Consider the following 12,379-nt stretch of genomic DNA (forward strand, 5'->3'; position numbering starts at 1 on the left):
TGGTTGGGCCTCGTTTTCCAGCGTTAAACAGTAACAGCAACGCCTCGTCTTCTTCTTCCTCTCGCCTGCAGTCGCACGCGCCCAGAGGCGCCATGCACGCCGGCCGCAAGCAAGGGACCACGTACGTACTGATCACTCTTTCTCTGCATGCAGCTATAGCCAGCTTCAAGCCTTGATCGGTCTGCTACGATCTGGACGACGCGCTCGCTCAGCTGGATGGATGGATGCATCAGCGTTTCGCGCGCGTGGCCTTCCTGCTCCAGGTGATTCTTTTGTTGCTTGCGCTGTGCCGTTTCTTAATTTGTCTTGCACGCGCGGCTCGATCCCCTCCCTTTCTATCTCTGCCTTGGCCATCTCTGCCACTGAATTGAGAAGTGATGCAGGGATGGATGGGTTGGAACTGGGAGGAAGACGACGACGACGACGGCTCAAGCTGTTGGTTGTAGATGGGGGGCGTTTTGGAGGATTGAGATCTTCTGTAGCCGTCGACTTCACCATGCCATTATCACTGATATGTGAGCCCGATAATATATCGGGCCTACATGTCAGTGGCAAAGGTACGGTGCTAGATAATCCTGATCCGTTTTTGGATGGTTGTGCAGCAGCGAGGGTGCGGGAGGAGGCGCCCGCCCCGGCCGCCGCCGCGCGCGCGGCGTGAGCGTGGCTTTCCGCGCGGCAACTGTGGCTACGGGAGTGGCTGATCCTGGCCGGTGGGCTGGAAAAGCTAGCTAGCTCGTTGTTTGTGTGTTGTGTACTTGTGTGCGGGAAGGTTGTGACAGATGGACCGCATGCCACACGCGCACGGCGCGCTAGCGCTACTCTCCTCCTCCCTGCATGCTCCTTATATGGTGGTTTCCGGAGCTGTTTGGCTTCGTTGTTCGTATGCTCTTAGAGCTAGAGCTGGTACAATAACATACTATTAGCCAAATGTAACATATTTTAATGAGATAAAAGATAAGAAAGAAGAATAGCGGACTACAGATCTGTAGCCAGCTGCAGCGTGAACTCCAAGACGCAATGTGTGTATGACATGTATGGCCATATATCTATCTATTATATTATTAAAGGAATAGAAAAAGGAGCCTCCACGTTCGCTCTCATAGCCTAGAAATTCTCACATTAATCGGAGAAAAAGAAAAGCAGAGTCCATATAGAAATACAATTTAGAAATAGCTGAAATTCGAAATTAAAAAATAAGGAATATTAGAAGAAGAGACTAGAGTCCATATAGAAATACAATTTAGAAATAACTGAAATTCGGAATTAAAAAATAAGGAATATTAGAAGGGGAGACTAGAGTCCATATAGAAATACAATTAGGAAATAACTGAAATTCGCAATTAAAAAATAAGGAATATTAGAAGAGGAGACTAGAGTCCATATAGAAATACAATTAGGAAATAACTGAAATTCGGAATTAAAAATAAGGAATATTAGAAGTAGAGTATAGAGTCCATATAGAAATACAATTAGGAAATAACTGAAATTCAGAATTAAAAATAAGGAATATTAGAAGTAGAGTATAGAGTCCATGTAGAAATATAATTAGTAAATAATATAAATTCGGAATTAAAAATAAAGAATATTAGAAGTAGGGTATAGAGTCCATATAGAAATACAATTAAGAAAAAAAAATAGAAATTTGGAATTAAAAAATAAGGAATATTAGAAGTAGAGTATAGAGTCCATATAGGAATTTAAAACTAACTAAAATTTGGAATAAACATAATAAAATTAAAAGTAGAGTCTAGAGTCTAGAGTCTAGGGTCTAGAGTCTAGATTCAGAGTTAAAAATAAAGAAATATTGAAAGACGAGTTTAGAGTCCATATAGGAATATAATTTACAAATACTAAAATTTGATATTAAAAATAATTAATAACTAACACGTATATATAATAAAATATAAATATTACACATTAGTAGTTTCGTAAAGTTAGTATAAAATTTAAAATTAGAATATCATTTTTAATATATTTGAATAATACATTGAGAAAACATATATGCTATTACATGAGAAAAAAAATATAATGATGCTAGCCGCGCAATCTGCGTGGGCCACCGTGCTAGTTAATAGTATAGTAAGCAACTATTATATAAATTGGCTATTAAATTGACTATAGATGAATTGGAGCTATTAGTGGGCTATACTATTAAACTTGCTCTTACATGACACGGAAAAAGATTTTTTTGAAAAAAAAAAGCAATTAGCGTACGATTAATATAATATGGAGTAATTTAGTACAAATAAGTTAAAAAGAATCGTTTTTACATATCATAATAAAACGAACGAATGGAGTTAGCTGCACCAGTGATATATGCCAAGCTATTTAGCTGTCCCCTAGCTTGGTGTGGCTAGGCTAGTAATCCGTCCGTCTTATTTTAAGTGTAAAGATTTTTCTATATCAAATATTTGACCGTTCGTCTTATTTAATTTTTTTTAAAAAAATTTCACACATAAAAATATTATAAAATTTCAAATAAGACCGACTGTCAAACGTTGGGAACAGAAACTCACAAATGCACCTAAAATGGGACGTATGGATACGTGCAGTAACCTTTTCTGGTTTTGAAACGATAGTATATTTCATGATTACCATACGGTTTTCACGATAACCGCACGGTTACCACAGTAACCACGAAATCAGGAGTGACGATGACGATAATCACCCTAAACGGTTTGGTAAAGTATTGAGAGTTGTGCAGTATAGGAGACTAGTTACTAGTATAGTTGTACAGTCATACAAAGCTATGCACTCTAGCTTGTTATAAATGATTTGCTGGTCATTTCTGAACCTTTTGCAGAGTTTGGCAACGAATAGATTTCTTAGGCATTGTTTAGTTCCCACGCAAAAAACTTTCACGATATCACATTAAATATTTAGACACATGTATGGAGTATTAAATATAGAAAAAAAACTAATTACACAGATTGCGTGTAAAATTGTGAGACGAATATTTTAAGCCTAATTGCTACATGATTTGACAATGTGGTGCTACAGTAAACATTTGCTAATAACAGATTAATTAGGCTTAATAAATTCGTCTCACAGTTTATAGGCGGAATATGTAATTTGTTTTGTTATTAGTCTACGTTTAATACTACTAATGTGTGTCCGTATATCCGATGTGACACGCCAAAACTTTTTACCCCTGAATCTAAACACAGCCTTATTTTGAGCTATAGGTTGTGAAGTTCTACGCTCGATGAAAACCAATAAGGGAAAGCACCCATGCAACACAATTGAGCATTTCCTACTACTTTCTACCCCTTCGTCTAAAAAAACAACCAACAATCCTACCTAAGAAACTGACACACTAGGATTTTTTTTTATAGATTAGCAGTAAGTAGTAAGATTTTTCTTAGGATTCAAGTTTGACAGATGCCACCCTAATTTTCACTGGCTTTCCTGTTTGTTTTTCAAAATCCGTGTTCTGGCATACAGATACGGTAGGCCGAAAATTGCTAAGAAACGGCCAAGAAAATTCAGTTAAAGTTGCAAGGCAGTTTCTGAATGATCGGTAGTATAGCTCTGTTCAAAATGATCTGTTGCTAGCTGCCTGCTGCATGTAACGTGTACTCCTACGAACGAGCTTAGACTGCAGCAGCAGCAGCATCTACTACAGTGCATAAGGCACATGTACCATGCAGTACCCGGGGTAGTTTGACGCTAGCCATGAAAATTTACGTTAAATTATTTTCCTTTTTCTTTGGTTGCATCGGTTCATCACATGAGTTGTACGCTTGGCTTTTGCACGGTTGCTTGTTGTTTTGGTGGCTTGCGGCTGCAGGGGTTTTGCACTGACACGTATCGATCTAGAGGCATGGTTTCAGCTTCGGTGAATAATTAAACCGTCAAATTTAATTAGAATATGTTTCTTTTGTCACTTTTTTTACCCTCGGTTCCAGGTACTTCCAATATTTGAATTTTATTGAAAAACTAGAAAGGAAGCCCGTACATATGCACGGGCATATCGTATTTATTGCTAAGAGAATTAAGTCATATCTCACCATATACATATAAGAATAGATTTGGCCTCGTAATAAAAAAAATATGTTGTAAAATAGACCGTAGACTTTTATATAAATGATAAGCATGTCTCTTATATTCAAACAAAAATCACTTTTGTCCAGGTAAAGTGTAAATCTCCTATTATCACCATTACTAATTATCATGATATGTTTTTAATAAATAGAACTTCATCTGTACCATCAAAATAAGGCTAATAAATCATTAATACATAAAATGTTCATTTCAACTACGTACATAAATGTTATGTCAACACTTATTTCTAAATCTACGAGTAAATATTCTAAAACTACCGCTTCTATTGGTTATTAGGATAACACCATTTAAACACATTTAATTTGTTTTTTATATTGATCTGGTTTAACTTGCATATTTATTTTTGGAGTACTAAAATTTATTTTATTGTATAGAAAATCCTATTTTGAAAACCATCTATATTCCGATGGTTCTACCAACTTATATTAGTATTTTTTTTGGGTGTTATAGCTTTATTATGGTATGCACATACCTTTTTTTTGTTTTATTCAATCGAACATCCGGTAAAATGGTTTCTCTCGTATACATAGGAGATTAAGAGGGAGCGGGCCGATCTAATGATCTAAAATAATGGGTCCATCATTTTGAATGAAAATTGACAACGAAATTATAGAGTGCCACGTGGTATTCTAAGAGTGCTTGCAGAAATGCCACATGACCATATTTGTGGAGTAATAAATTTTATTTTTATAGTATAGAAAATTCTATTTTTATAAGACCGTCTATTTTTTTCTTCCGACGCACATAAATTTTTTTGGGTCTTATAGCTTTTTTTACTCATGTAACTGTACATACTTTTTTTTAAGAGAACTAAAGGGCTTTATTTTGTTTTATAGTCTTTTTATCGTAGTACATACTCTGATATATAATTTTTTGGTCTTTATAGCTTTATTATCGTATATACGCATGTTTCTTTGTATTTTTTTTTCAATCGAACATCCGGTAAACATTTTCTCTCGTTTACACAGGAAATTTTGAGGAAATAGGCTAATGTAATGATATAAAATAATGGATCCATCATTTTAAATGAAAACTGATAGCAAAATTGTAAAGTGTCATGCATGTAGCAGTCTAAGATTGTTATATAGTATAGAAAATTCTATTTTAAAAAACCATCTATATTTTTTCAACCGACGTACATATATTTTTTTTATAGGTCTTATACTTTTTTTATTACTCGTGAAAAGTGTCATGCATGTGACAGTCTAAGAAGAGTGTTTATAGAAACGCCACGTGACCTTATTTGTGAAGTAATAAATTTTGTTTTCATAGTATAGAAAATCCTATTTTAAAAAAAAACCGTTAATTTTTTCTACTGATATATGTATATATTTTTTAGGTCTTATACCTTTTTCTTATTACTCGTGCATACGTGTAAGTTTTTCAAGTGTAGGTACGTATTTATCGTAGGTATGTACTTTATGGATAGTACTGTACGTACGATCACGATCACGATGCCATCGGCAGGTTTAGTTTTTTTTTTTTTCCCGTCGTATGTATATACGCCACAGTAAGTTTTTCCGGTATATATATTGAAAGGAAGTATTAGATTTAATCTAATGGCTTAAAATAATGGGTCCACCAATTTAAATGAAAATTGATGATGAGATTATAAACTGCCACGTGGCAACCTAGGAGTGTTTGTAGGAGCGCCACATGGCGGCTTAGGAATGTTTATAGGAAGATTAATGGATTTTTAGTATATAATAGATAGATAGATAGATTGATAGATAGATAGATAGATATAGCTACTATTTCTAAATCTCTTATCTCAACCAATATTTACAACAATCTTTTATTTAATTTTTTCATATATTTTATCAACCCAACCGATCACTATCATTTCTCTTTTAGTTTCACGTCCCTTCTTAATCCTGTGAAAAACATCAGAAGTGCTTGTGTTTTTTATATGGGAATCATTTTTCAACCTTGATTTCTGGACCGTTTATGAATACAAGTAGTATATGATTACAGTATATGTCAGGGTTATGGATACCACATATCTAATAGTAGTTGACTAAATCTCGACAGGACCCACTACATACCATGTTCTATACAGAAGCAATCTTCGGATATAGGAAGAGTTCCGGATAAGGAAAGACAACCAGAGTTCTACGTGAAAACGACAAGGACTACTCGGATTGTATCCATATTGGTTTCCCTAGTTCTACTTGTATAAGAGGACACCTATGGGTATAAATACAAGCCCCCCTAGGAGGAGGAGAGGGGGGAGAATGAACACCCAACATAATCGACATAGAAGCCACAACATAGAAGCCTACATACGCTAAGACACGCCGCCGGATATCGACTTCAGGGATAAACACGGCTAGTACCCTACGGTGTCTCCGGATACTGTCAGGAGAGATGAAAGCGCTATCTCTGATCTCGCCGGGCACGGATTCGAGGAGAAAGGCTACCCTGTTGTCGACTACGGGTCAGATCGTCAGACCGCTATGTCGACAACAGTTAGATAGGCTACCCTAAATATTATACTGGTATGATTATCATGAATAAGAGCAATACTGGCTTCAGCCAACAGGATATAGGGTTATTACCTGACAATTCAGGGGCCCGAATCTGTATAAAAATCCTCGCCTCCGTCTCTTTACCTCAGTCTCGCGTATATCCTAGTACCAACGATCCCTATACCATGCAAATACCGTAGTCGAGACATCAAACGTCGACAGTGGCGCGCCAGGTAGGGGGATTTTGGTGCTTCAGGATTTCGACAAGATGGGTTTAAGAGATGGACTCTCCGACAACAAGCTATTCGACGACTTCGGACCAGGAAGATCCAACCCGGCCAGAGTACGTCTCTCGATGAGGTTGGAATCATCGTCATCAACTATTTGATCCGGCGAGATCGATCAAGCTCCAAGATATCATCGCCGCGAAGGATAATAGTTCAATATCGCCAGATACGGGACTTCGGTTCATGTCGACTACAACGGAACTTGCCGATCTACGATCATAATTGGTCCCGACCGAGTCCAAATCTGATTACGTGCGCCTGTAAATTCTCAAAACCGGCTGGCGGCTGCACCTTGTGCCTGGATAGTCCTACTCGGACACGATGACAAGAGGATGCACACTATACGTGAAGTCTGTACAGGGAACTGAAGCACGTGTCCACCATGTGACGGGATGCCACCCGTTTTCAGGTATTTGATAGATTAATTTTTTAAATTAATCTACTAATTTTGTAGATATATCCGGTATATATCTACACAGGTACACAATATTTTCGTACCTATTTTTACAATCTATACAGCATTGTCAGATCTATATTATGTTTACCTAGAGCATGTTTTTTATACAATATCTATTGCGCGAGTGTCCCCGATGTTAAATCGACAACGGTTTAACGCTGGGGCTCGCTCTATTTTCTTCTGTATAAATCATGCTTGTTTACGGTTTACATAATGCCTGATATTTATATCTGCTCGTTATATCCTGATAATACTAGAAGATACATGCAGTTTTTTGAGTACATACTCGATATTCTCTGCTATATGTCTTGCCTTCTAGAAAATATTTTTCATGAACAATTGAGCACTTGAGTAGGTTGTGGTCAAGTACATCGCATTGTCGAGAACGATCTCGACAAATGCAGAGTCGTTGCGCCCAACCTACCAACAAAGACCGACGACCTATCTCATAGCACCGGCCATGGCTGGACTACTCGAGAAAAGGTTGTTAACGGATAATTCCTCGGGAACGCCGTTGGCTTGATCACCCGACATGATTGCGAACGGACATCCGGATATGCTACAAGTTGGGTGTGTGAGTCATGCTGGCCACATGACACGCACATGTAATAAACCAACTCTAGCACCTCCATTGGTGTTCGAGAGATAATTCTACACGTTCGGTGGTTCTCGAACCAGTACGTAGCAATCTCCCGCACCGCAGCTTCCATTGGTGCACCGCAGCTTCCATTGGTGCACCGCAAGCTTCCATTGGTGTTCGAGAGATGATTCTACTCGCTCGCTGGTTCTCGAACCAGTACGTAGCAATCTCTCACATCGCAAGCTTCCATTGGTGTTCGAGAGATGATTCTACTCGCTCGCTGGTTCTCGAACCAGTACGTAGCAATCTCTCGCACCGCAATCTCCATTGGTGTTCGAAAGATGATTCTACATGTTTGTTGGTCCTCGAACCAGTATGTAGCAATCTCTCGCACCGCAACCTCAGATGGTCGAGGTACGACTACAGCAATAACGCAGCGGTCCTCGCACCACGACTTCAAATAATCGAGAGACACCTACTTACTGGTTCTCAACCAGTCAATCGTAGCGATCTATCGTACATTTACTTCTAGTGGTCGAGTTTAGACTACATCTGGTTCTCGACCAGCGGTGTAGCGATTCTCCCACTGCCCTTAATTCTAGTGGTCGAGTTTAGACTACATCCGGTTCTCGACCAGCGGTGTAGCGATTCTCCCACTACCTTTACTTCTAGTGGTCGAGTTACGACTACTACCTGGTTCTCGACCAGCGGTGTAGCGATTCTCCCACTACCTTTACTTCTAGTAGTCGAGTTATGACTACTACCTGGTCCTCGACCAGCGGTGTAGCGATTCTCCCACTACCTTTACTTCTAGTGGTCGAGTTATGACTACTACCTGGTCCTTGACCAGAGGTGTAGCGATTCTCCCATTACCTTTACTTCAACAAAGTTGATATCAGGTACACAATATCGCCAACTGTTTTACCCAGAGATCCCTTACCACGATGACACCTAGCGTTGAAACCTATCCTACTGTTCCTTTACGCTGTCTTGACAAGGCCTCTGAGGAATCTAAGGGAACTTTAGCTGGGGACGCCCAGAGCCGATAAGGCCTTGTCGGATCCTTCAGAGACGAAAGACCATGTAAGATCTGGTCGTGTAAGAGTTCTCGCCGTGCGTATTAACCAAGCTGTGTAATCAGAAATGGATTTTCCAACTTCACGGCTGGGGGCTAGGATCAGTGCTTATTCAACTAAGGCAGGTCAAAGGTCCAAGAGCCTTATCCTCCGAGAACGATTCTCCGACGACAATGCTGGGGGCTAGGGAGAGTGTATAACTCAACAAACTGACTGATCGAAGTCGGTAAAAGAGTAGACGCTCATATACAAAACATTGGTCTGTAAGTTTAATTCATTTTCGGTTTTCCATACATATTATAACATGTTACCCTTTGAGCGTTCGCTCGGGGGCTATTTCTATCTAATATTCTTTTCTGAGTATTGATTTCAGGAAAATTCTATTTGACATTATCGAAGATTCCATGTCTCTATGGTTCTACACCAAGATCAACTAAGGCGAGTATGATAAATGTTGACAAGGCTCCGTCGCAGACTCTACGCCTACTCGATTACTCGAGAACGGTTGGTGGATCTCGACAAGGAATACGGAATGAAGAGATGGTGTACCGCCGAGATAAAATTTCTTGACTTCAATCCAAATTCTCGATTACAGCAAGACGGGAGACTTAGTCGTATGCTTTGTACTTTCTTGGTTGACATCGGAGATTGACTCAGACAAACCCTTTAGGTGTCCGCACGAGGCTGATAAAGGAAGTCTAACGTTATCTCTGAACTCACCGAGAACGGTTACGTGCGCTCGATAACAGTTCCTCCAAGGTCTGCGGTTGAGAATATGAACTTGTTCATTTGCATTGAAGTCGGGGGCTACTGTCAGGGTTATGGATACCACATACCTAATAGTAGTTGACTAAATCTCGGCAGGACCCACTACATACCATGTCCTATACGGAAGCAACATTTGGATATAGGAGGAGTTCCGGATAAGGAAAGACAACCACAGTTCTACATGGAAACGATAATGACTACTCGGATTGTATCTATATTAGTTTCCCTAGTTCTACTTGGACAAGGGGACACCTATGGGTATAAATACAAGCCCCCCTAGGAGGAGAGGGGGGAGGATGAACACCCAACATAATCGACATAGAAGCCACAACATAGAAGCCTACATACGCCAAGACACGCCGCCGGATATCGACTTCAGGGATAAGCACAGCTAGTACCCTACGGTGTCTCCGGATACTGTCAGGAGAGACGAAAGCGCTATATCTGATCTCGCCGGGCACGGATTCGAGGAGAAATGCTACCCTGTTGTCGACTACGGGTCAGATCGTCAGACCGCCATGTCGACAATAGTTAGATAGGCTACCCCAAATATTATACTAGTGTGATTATCATGAATAAGAGCAATACCGGCTTCGGCCAACAGGATGTAGGGTTATTACCTGACAAATCAGGGGCCCGAACCTGTATAAAAATCCTCGCCTCCGTCTCTTTACCTCAGTCGCGCGTACATCCTAGTACCAACGATCCCCATACCATGCAAATACCGTAGTCGAGACATCAAACGTCGACAGTATATGATTATAAAATAAAAATCATATACAGTCATAAAATCACTGTATAAAAAAATACTAGTTATGGGTTTTATCTAGTAGATCTTGTACATGATCCATACTACTAATTATTACTTTATTCGTGTCAAAATAAGTTTATTTTTTTCCTCCCATTTATCTTAAAATAAATTTATTTCTAAGCAATCGTCATATTGGAGTTTATAAAAGTAGGGTATAAATATATTGAAAGTACATAAGAGAGTAAGTTTGTGTCCTTTTGGACACTTTGTCAACTCTTAACCCTCATTTTTCGCACATTTTTTAAACTGTTGAACTGTGTGATTTTTGCAAAAAAAATATAAAAATCTAATTTAAGAAATATTTAATACTAATTAATCATGTGTTAATCCATTGCTTTATTTGCGTGCCCATATGAAAGGGTTACCAACACTGGCTATCGAACACATCCTAATGATTGCATAAAATATGTAGTCTTTTCGATTTCATATTGGTATGCTATTGAACACAATCCAATAGTTGTATCGAGATGTGATAAAATAAAGATATTATAGTATTTTTAATTTTGTATTGGTACGTGTAGAATGTGTGAAAAATAAACTTATTTTGGGACGAAGCGATTACGCAATGATCGTATTGTTCAAGTTAGAGGGAGAGACCACGAGACACCGTGTTCAGAACACAATAGTCTCGCAGGACTCGCAGTGAAAATGGTTCAAAACGGCAGAGAAAGTATACGGAGATAAGGCCAGCAGAGAAGCACGGGGCATGTCGAGTCTGAGATTCGAGAAAGGCATGGAGAAAGAAGCTGAGCAGCAGGGTTTACGATTCCAATATGAACTTCAGTTTCGGGCTCTGGTGAAATGACGGTTTTCATGAAATCTGGTGAAAAGCCGGTAAATTCTGAACAAATTTCATAAACCAAAATTTGAATACAAATACCTTGAGTTTATCGATAAGCTTGCGAAAACCAGTCGACTTTAGCCAAATTCCGAGCGAAATCATCGAAATTTAAGTGTTTTCCTTTTTTTAGTTTGTTATTCTTTTCTTTCCTACTATAAATTTCAGTAAATACACAGAATACACCTTTTTTTCAAAAATTACGAAAATCATACTATTTATAAGATTTCAAATTTGAATTTAGTCGTGTTTAGACACATGTATGGAGCATCAAATGTGGACGAAAAAACCAATTGCACAGTCCGACTGTAAATTGTGAGACGAATCTTTTGAGCCTAATTACGCCATGATGTGACAATATGATACTACAGTAAACATTTGCTAATGACAGATTAATTAGGCTTAATAGATTCGTCTCGCAGTTTACAAGCGGAATCTGTAATTTGTTTTGTTATTAGTCTACGTTTAATACTTTAAATGTGTGTCCGTATACTTAAAAAAATTTTGGCACACGAACTAAACATAGCCTTTAAATGAAACTCATCAAAATCTCAAACGGCTTCTACTTTCGAGTCTCGTCAAAATCTTAAAGTTTTACGGAATTCGATCGGTTTTCGTCGAAATTGAGAACCCTGCTGAGCAGAACAAGGATTTCCAATTGTAACGCCCCGATTTTCATTTGGGATAAAAATCATTTAATAATGCATTTTCTAGAAATTAAATAAAAGTTAAATCAATTTAATTAAGTGAAATAATGGGAGAATTAAAATTTTCCATTAAAAATCATTGGCCGGGAATATTTTGTAATATTCTTTGTGCCCTAATACACCCTCCGGATTTTTCCGTGAATTTTCGGAGCTCAATAAATAATTTTAATGCCACAAAGTTCACTAAATCAATTTAAAGAAAAAGAAAAAAAAACAAATTAAATCCTCCTTCCTCCCTTTTCGAGCTCGGCCCAATCCTCTCTCCTTCCTCTACCGTGGCCCGGCTTGCCTCCCCTTTTGACGCAAGTCTGCTTTTCCTCCC

General features: G+C 38.6%; 1 long non-coding RNA gene across 1 annotated transcript; it reads left to right on the plus strand.

Moving 5' to 3' along the window:
* The first annotated feature begins 46 nt into the window (after positions 1-46).
* LOC136351912 (uncharacterized) lies at positions 47-1,008 on the plus strand. The gene is made up of 2 exons (XR_010735199.1): positions 47-263; positions 384-1,008. It is a non-coding gene; the product is annotated as an uncharacterized lncRNA (long non-coding RNA).
* Positions 1,009-12,379: the final 11,371 nt, after the last annotated feature.

The sequence above is a fragment of the Oryza sativa genome, chromosome 9, assembly GCF_034140825.1.
Source record: "Oryza sativa Japonica Group chromosome 9, ASM3414082v1".
NCBI classification, from domain to species: Eukaryota; Viridiplantae; Streptophyta; class Magnoliopsida; order Poales; family Poaceae; genus Oryza; species Oryza sativa.